The sequence below is a fragment of the Nicotiana sylvestris genome, chromosome 4, assembly GCF_000393655.2.
Source record: "Nicotiana sylvestris chromosome 4, ASM39365v2, whole genome shotgun sequence".
In the NCBI taxonomy this organism is placed as follows: Eukaryota; Viridiplantae; Streptophyta; class Magnoliopsida; order Solanales; family Solanaceae; genus Nicotiana; species Nicotiana sylvestris.
Genome location: NC_091060.1, coordinates 117,001,993 through 117,011,097, shown reverse-complemented (window position 1 = coordinate 117,011,097; position 9,105 = coordinate 117,001,993). Strand labels below are relative to the sequence as shown.

At 38.5% G+C, this 9,105-nt stretch overlaps 1 non-coding gene across 1 annotated transcript; it reads left to right on the top strand.

The window, feature by feature from the left end:
* Positions 1-5,266: 5,266 nt before the first annotated feature.
* On the top strand, positions 5,267-8,966 carry LOC104248969 (uncharacterized). The gene is made up of 2 exons (XR_011406895.1): positions 5,267-5,812; positions 8,487-8,966. It is a non-coding gene; the product is annotated as an uncharacterized protein (transcript).
* Positions 8,967-9,105: the final 139 nt, after the last annotated feature.

Sequence of the window (9,105 nt, the reverse complement as noted above, 5' to 3'; positions counted from 1 at the left end):
CCAACTTTCAAATAAGTGATCCTTTGCTTTTCATTGGGAACCAGAATTGGAAAATCAAATTTCCAATGACAGTCTCTACGTACAACGGAAATCAAACCCTCAGTAATTTGGGAGGGATAAACATCATCCCGATCATGATAAGTCTTAGAAGTAACTTGATTTCTAATCGATTCTCTATCAGAATAGAAGGACTTTATGGAAGTTTGACTCAGTATGGGTCATTGTTGACAGGTTGACCAAGTCGGCCCACTTTATTCCAGTGGCAACTACTTATACAACAGAGAGGTATGCTCAGATTTACATTCGGGAGATAGTCCGGATGCACGGTGTTCCTGTTTCCATCATATCAGATAGAGGCCCTCAGTTCACTTCCCATTTCTAGAGGGCTGTTCAGAGTGAGTTGGGGACCCGTGTATAGCTCAGCACAGCATTCCATCCTCAGACCGACGGGCAGTCGGAGCGGACAATATAGATTTTGGAGGACATGCTCAGAGCATGTGTGATTGACTTTGGAGGGCAGTGGGATCAGTTCTTTCCCTTGACGGAGTTTGCATACAATAACAACTATCAGTTCAGCATAGAGATGGCTCCATTCAAGGCGTTATATGGTCGATGGTGTCGTTCTCCTATCGGGTGGTTTGAGCTTGGTGAGGCTAAGTTATACAGTACAAATTTGGTACAGGATGCCTTAGATAAGGTAAAGTTGATTCAGGAGAGGCTTCACACAGCTCAGTCCAGACAAAAGAGTTACGCGGATCAGAAGGCGTGTGATGTATCATTCATGATTAGTGAGAAGGTTCTCTTGAAGGTATCTCCAATGAAAGGCATTATGAGGTTTGGGAAGAAGGGCAAGTTGAGCCCAAGGTTTATTGGCCCCTTTAAGGTGTTGAGACGAGTTGGGGAGGTTGTCTATGAGCTTGCCTTACCCCCCAACTTATCGGGAGTTCATCCGATTTTTCATGTATCGATGCTTCAGAAGTATCATGCCGACTTGTCCCATGTGTTAGACTTCAGTATTATTCAGCTGGATGAGAGTTTGGGTTATGAGGAGGAGCCAATTGCCATTATAGATAGGCAGGATCACCAGTTAAGGTCCAAGAGGATTTCTGCGGTGAGGGTCCAGTGGAGGGGCCAACCGGTCGAGAAGGCGACCTGGGAGTCCGAGGAGGACATGTAGAGTAGATATCCCCATTTATTCAGCAGCTCAGGTACTTTTCTATATCCGTTCTAGGACGAACGTTTGTTTAAGAGGCGGAGAATGTAACGACCCGGCTGGTCATTTTGCCTTTTTGAACCCCGTTCCCTTAAATAAGACTTCCCGTGCTTGCTTTAGCTAATTTACGACTTGCGGGGACGGTTGGTTCGGGATTTGGAAGAGTTTGGAGTGAAATATGCCCATTTGGTTCCTTAGGATTTTCCTAAAAAGGCTAAGTTGACTTGGGTCAACATTTTGAGCAAACGGACCCGAATTCATAATTTGACAGTCTCGAAGGGTCCGTAAGAAAATATAGGACCTGGGCGTATGCCCGAAATCGAATTCCGAGGTCCCTAGCCTGAGTAATGAATTTTTACTAGAAATTGTTAATATGAAGTTTTAAGGATTTAAAAAAACTAATTAATGATTGATTTCATGGGTATCAGGCTTGTATGTTGGTTTCGAAGCCCAGTACAGGACTGATGTATCATTTAAGACTTGCCCGCAAAATTTGATGTCAATCCGAGTAGTTTAAGGACGTTTTATCCCGTTGGAGGAAAATTGAGAACTTGAAGTTCATAAGTATGGTTCATTTGGTTTTAGGGAGTGATTCTTAGATTTAACGTTGTTTCGGGTGTTCTGAAGGTTTTAGTAGGTCCGTTTCGTGATTTCAGACTTGTCGATATATTCAGGCGGGGCCCGGGAGCTCCGAGCGTCAATCGGACGAGGCTCGAGTGAAGTAGAAATTTTTGAGAAGTGCTGAAGCTGCTGCTTCTGTCATAACCACACTTGCGGTTGGTGGACCGCAGGTGCGAGAACGCAGATGCGGTCCATCTATCGTAGATGCGGCCCAGGGAAGGCCAGGCCAAACCGCAGAAGCGGCTCCGCAAAAGTGGTCCCAGCCCTTTTCGCCCATTTCGCAGATGCGGTCCTTTTCTCGTAGATACGGTCCCCTGACCGCAGATGCGGAAATCGCTAAGGCAGTGAGTTTATTTATTACGGGTTTTAAGTCCATTTTTGCCATATTTCACTCCTCCTTTGGGCGATTTTAGAGCTTTGAGAGAAGACCTTTACCTAGCATCTTGAGGTAAGTGTGTTCTACCTATTTCTAGTTTAATATTTATGTCTTAGGTAGATTAAACACTAGTATTAAGGTGAAATCATGGGGTTAGAGCAAAACCCTAGGGTTTTAATAAAAGTTAGATTTAACCACGAAATTTGTTATGAAATAAATTAGAAATCGTATATTATTGATTCTTAGGTTATAGAGAACAACTTCCTTCGAAAAATTTCGGAATCCGGGCATGTGGGCCCGGGGTCGAATTTTAGGAAACTTGTGTTAAGAGTTGGGAAATTGCTTAAATAGCTAGAATACGATCTTGTGAGTCTACATTGACTAGTTCCTACCTCATTTAACTAGTTTGGGATCGTTCGGCTCCGAATTGAGGGCTTGGACTCGTTCTTGGTATTGGAAGTGCACTTTGGAGCGAGGTGAGTCTCCTTTCTAACCTTGTAAGAGGGAATTGTCCCCATAGGTGTAATAATTGAGTAATTTGTTACTAAATGTGGGGGCTACGTACGCACTAGGTGACGAAAGTCCGTGTGTAGCTACTATTATGATAATTGTCCGGGTAGTCTAGGACCCACATCATGTTATATAGTGAATATCTCTATGTTTTTGTGCTAATGTGATCACTTAGGGTATATTAGAAACTTGGAAAGGAAAAGTGGTGAGCATATATACTTGTTGAACCCTTGCATAATTTTATTTGAATATAAATGCGCCTTCGTTGTTTTCTTGATATTAATTGATATTTGTGGATCGGGCCGATTGCCTCGGTATGAACAGATGCATCTATGGTTCGCGCCATTCGACCCTCTCGCAGTGCACAGTTTATTTTCTATTGGAACGGGCTGTCGACCTCGGCATAATGTGCGCATGATATATATGTGAAATCTTATCCATGACTTGACCGGCTAAATATTGAAATGTAAATGGCTAATTATAAAATTGTTATGAACATGACATATTGCCTCTTGCTATAAACTGTTGATTATTTGTGACTTCCATGCTTAGTGTAACTCTACATTGTATTATTGACCTTAGTAAGTATCAAGTCAACCTTTCGTCTCTACTTCTTCGAGATTAGATGGGATACTTACGGGGTATATATTGTTTATGTACTCATACTACACTTCTGTACTTAAATGTACAGGATCTGAGGCAGGTATATCTGGCTATCAGACTGGTGCGTGCCCCTAACTCATAGACCGAGACTTTCACGGTGAGCTGCTCCTTTCCTGCGTCGTTCAACAGCTTGATGGGGTCTTCCTTTACTTTTGCTGTCTATTCTATCCCGGACAGTAGGATAGTATTATTCTTTTTGTACATTCTACTAGTTGCCCACTACTTGTGACACCAGGCCTTGGCACACACATTAGTAGACAGTTAGTTTGGGTTGCATAATTATTACCAAATATTGCTTATCATCACCTATTTTAATTGCAAATTAAGAAATGGTGTAACCGAATTGGGTAAGTAAAATAAGAATTTACTAATACTTCTGCGTTGGCTTGCCTGACAACGGTGTTGGGAGCCATCACGACCCTTAGTGGATTTTGGGTCGTGACAATAACTAAGCCCTAGTCCCAAATAATTTGGACTACGCTATATAAATCTTCACTAATCATGTTACTCATATAAACTTAACGCATATTAATATTATACAACATAAAATAAAAATTTAAAAAGTACAAATAATACTTTATATTTTCTTCTAACATGCAAAGCTCATGATCTATTTATATATAATTATTGTCAGAAGTAGACGAAATCCCCAGAAATGTAAGAGTTGTTTCCACTGCATTAGTGCCCTTATCTTTGCAATTGGCTCCTACTTTATAAGTGTGAATCGAATTGTACCTTAGTGATTTTTGTGTATATGAATGTTCACTCTAAGACTGGTCAGAAAATAACACAAGTTTATTTTCATCACTCTACAGTCATGATTACGGGTTTCACAACACCTTCACACATTAAACCAAGTAGTCGCGGGTGTTGTATTAGGATTCAGTTATTTTTTATTTTATGGCTCTAGTTATGGAATGGCGTATTCATGAAGAAATTTATAACCCACTCTTGGGTTCAGATTGTGTATGTACAAACGATCAGACTAAGATAGAACACATAATATATATAGTTATATCGTAGTTGACAATAGATAAACTATACACAAAGAACTTTTCTACCTGTCATTATTTTGCATATCACATCATGTCTGTTGCTCTCATACGAATTAAATTTGGAAGATGGTATAGAGGAGAAGTTGGTTTGCCATGGATGAAACTGAAATGATTAGCAAGAGGGGGATAATATTGAACGGTTTACGGGATAAGTTGGTTTTTATGATGTGCCATGTAAAATCAGTTATCTTTTTTAAATTAAAAAAATTCTGAAATTTTGAATTCTGAAAAAAAGGGTCCTTTACATTTTTTAAATAAATTTGAAACTTCAAAAAAGTTGGAGAATTGTCCAAAAAATTTGCATGTGCCAATTTTTTGTTATGCCACTTGTCATCATAACATTTCTTTGCCTCTCCTATTATATATAAATAGATTTTTGGAGTTTTACATTGTATAGTCGTCCACCCAAATAAATAGCCAGTAAATGTGTAATTAGTGTATAATTTATGTATATTGACTAACGGATGTAAATAATTTTAATCGAGTGGCCAATGGGTAACAAAATACTGTCCGAACCTTACCAAGATTACAACATTATTTCCAAAAAATGCATGGCAAAATTCAAAATTGGCCGGTCGGGCCAAACTAATCGCATTCCCTGGCAAAAAGTTACATAAAATATACTCCATATATTATATGTATATAATACACCTTTATACAAAAAATATACATTTATCAGCTATTATCATTATTATTGGGAGTGGCTAAAAATTATAAATTTCTCAAAATTGTAAGTGGCAACATGGGCCTTTCTTGCTCAGCTTCCGGGTCACGGCCCAAATTCTTTTTCAGCCCATTAAAAAGCACTAGATCGGGGTTTAGTTACCCATCAAGAACAGCAACGCAAAGGGTTTTTTTTCATTTTCCTTTGCGTTCTTGCTCGCTCTCTCAGTCAAAATGCATCGACGTTCATCAATCTCTCTCTGTAAATCGCTTTTCAGACACCCTTTTGAGAAATCAACGATACCCAAATCTTCTTTCTCCTTAACAACTCTTACATCTGACCCAATTACATCCTTAAACCCCACAAAGACCAGACATTTTCTTGGTCCAACGAGGTCAAATTCATCGACCCAGTTCATAATTTCGCAGAATGTAAGGAAATACAGTGTTGGCACTGATAAAGAAGTTGATAAAATTAACCTCAAGTTTGCAGAGGCAAGAGAGGAGATAGAATCAGCTATGGAATCCAAAGAGACTGTGTATTTTAACGAAGAAGCTGAATGTGCACGTGCTGCTGTTAAGGAAGTTCTTGACTTGTATTATGGGTTGTTGGAAAAGCTATCAGAGAGTGAAAAAGGAGTGATTCAGAGGTCTATGGGGCTTAAGATTGAGCAATTGAAGGCTGAGCTTGAGCAATTGAATGAGTGAATGGTATGTTTTATTTTTTCAAAATTTTAATTTATTTGATCATGTATACTAATAACTTACATGCCATGCAAATGCTTATGATTGGAATCAAGTTTAACTGTATAATTGTGTCTGACTTGTTAGCTTGAATTAAAAGATTTTGTAGTCTGATTGTTATGTTGTAAGATGTGCTTTTCTGAGGCATTTTTTCCGGTAGATTAATTTGCATTAATATTCCTATTCACTATGAATTTGATATAGAGTAATTTTACGAAGCTGTTATGAGTTAGGATACAAGCTCTAGTTCATATCATGGAATGTTGCTTATATTCCACCAATTTGTATGTACTATCTCTACATACCAAAAAAAGAAGTTGTATTTACCATCTGTATATAGAAGTGGAGGAACTTTCTTCTTTGAACATGCTTCATTTGATTGATTGTCAATTTTGACAAGAGTCTGCTCCACTCTCAACTAAAGCTCACAACTTATAGCAAGTGTAAACATTTTTTTATTAATAGACCTAACTGACAATAGTATGGACAGAACTTAAAGTTTGGTAAAACCTTTCCTACTAAAAATGAAGCATCTGATTTTTTTCTGATAAGGTAAGAATTTATTTATAAGGTACCAAGATGGTACAAAAAGATACAGAAAACATCCCAAATTACAGCATCAGTAAACTGGTTTCCCCCTTTAACACCTCCAGAAATTCCATATAATGACTCAGATTTCCTAACTGACTACATTTGCACCAAAAGTTACAGATTATGAAGACATATATTCTTAATTCTAATAATGTGATTTCTATGCCCTTCAAAGCAAGCGTTGTTTCTTTCCAGCCATAAGGTCCATAAAATGCACAATGGAATGGTTCTCCACACGTGTTTCAGCCTTCTAGGTACTCTATGAGATTGCCAAGCTTCTAATAAGCCCCTCACGGGTTGAGGCATCACCCAAGAAACACCACAGATGCTAAAAAATAGATCCCAGCATAGCCCAGATACTCTGCAATGAAGGAGATTTTTTTTTTAGCATTTTTTTTATTCCCCTCCCCATTTGATCCCTTTGTTGGAGCTATTGCTCCTTTGGTTACTCGAACCCACGACCCTGGGGTTGTAGGTGGGGGGTGCTTACCATCTTAGCAACCCCCTCTTATCGCAATGAAAGGAGTTGGGTCACTGATTCTTGCTCTTCTTCACATAGATAACACCTATTGCACAGGCTGAAGCCTCTTTTCTGCAAAGTATCCTGAGTCAAACAAGCTCCGCAGGCTGCTATCCACCCAAAGCAAGCTACCTTAACTGGAGCTTTGGTTTTCCAAATAATCTTCCAAGGCCAGTTATTATCTCTGTGATTTGACTGTTCTATCAACCTTTTGTAACAACTTTTCACTGAGAAAGTATTATTCTTGCTGACAGTCCAAATCAAAGAATCCACCTTGTTATGATCAATTGCAACCTGTCCTACTAGCTGCAGCAATTAGCAAACATCCTCAACTTCCTAATCATCCAAATTCCTTCTGAGAACCAGCTGCCAACCTGTATCTGAGTAGAAATCAGAGATGGTAGCATCCCTGTTAACAGAAAATAGAACAAATTAGGGAATCTAGATTTCAGACACTCATCCTCTGTCCATAAGTTTGTCTGAAACTTGATTCTTTGTCCATTTCTAACTTCCAATTTAGTATAATCTAAAAATTCTTCCCATAGTCTGCTAATGCACTTCCATAAACCTCTTCTTGCCTTCGTTAGTGTTTGCGAAAGCCCCAGTTAGAAGATGTTTACTGTATGTGGTAGTGGGTAGATGACCAATCTTGCTGTATTGGTTGGAGTTGGTTATAGTTGAAAAGATCATTGTCGGATGGAAGTAGGCATGTCTTTATCGTCTGAAACTGTCTTACAAGACTACGGCTTCAATTTCATTTCACCAGATGCGTCAAGAAATCATTAGTTGCATGTAGAACAACTCCTCGGCACTTCATTCAAAAAAGGCGAACTAGCAGACAATGCAATAGACAGAACCTGACCATTCATTGACCATGCACTTACTGGCTATGTTGCGTGGACTCTCCAAAATGTAGCCGCACCCGTGTCGGATCCTTCTAAAATGCACTACTTTTGGAGGATCCGACACGTATCCGGCCACATTTTCGGAGAGTCCGAGCAACATGGCTTACTGGGTACTTATATTAAATGTATGCAATACAGGATTATCAAAATTAAAAATTAAATACATGAGTGCTTAAGCAATTTGAATAGGTATGCTTGCTTTCTAATGAAGAATGCTATATTCTTCCTCTCTATCTTGGCTCAAAATGATTATGTGAATTACTAGGAGCAGAATTCACCATATTCTCCTACTTTTGGCCTCTGGTGATCTGCGGTTGGCTCTGTTGAACTGAGCTTCCTTGGGACTGATATATTCATTTTAAATGTATAACTGTATCTGTTTTAACTAGAATCCTTATTGGTGTCTGATTTACTGATTCTTGGTAGGTATCTTGGCATTAAAAACTAGCAAAACTATAACGAAAAAAATAGCAAACTACCTGACCTGAATTATATTATTTCTAGTAAGAACTGCAAAAGCCTGTCACATGTGTTTGTCCTGGAGAATCAGATGCAGCAAAGATTTTCCACATTTGTGCATTGTGCTATGGATGAGCTGATAAATGATAATCTTTTTTTTTTTCAGGGTTAATGTTGGCGTCATAAAATATGGGAAGAGCCTTCAGCATAACCATAGGAGCTCAACAATTTCTACTCTACAAGCTACTTGTACCTACTCAAATTTTAACCTGTGAAGTCGGGCCAAGGCACTTGTCTTCTGTCTCGCTAAATCTTAATAACTGCATTCAGCTTGCCAGTTATGCTTTTAAGTAAAGTCCTAAAACATGTTTATCATTGACCTTGATATTTGAACCTCTTCCTTTCTTTGCCAAATTGAGCAAGTGAATTTATATTAACGATGAAGACGGATGTTCGTTTCTTTTTAGAATATCTCAAAGTTGCTATCAACATATTGAAGTCTATTTCCCAAGTAGTTAAATAATATGAATAATGTTGTACCACCTATTTGTATACATAGGTGCCCACTGCTTGTTCTAATTTTTAAGTTCTTGAAATAGTTTGGTACATTCAAATTTCAATGTGCCAATCATTTCTTTTTGGGCAATCTTGGTTGCATTACCTATCTCTCTATTGATACCGTAACTTCCAATGTTTATAGTATTTCTGCAATTTTTACTTTTTCTGAGGCTTATCTCTAGTTGTGTTCCAGTTACCAGTTGCTGTTATGTATTGATACTTTTGTG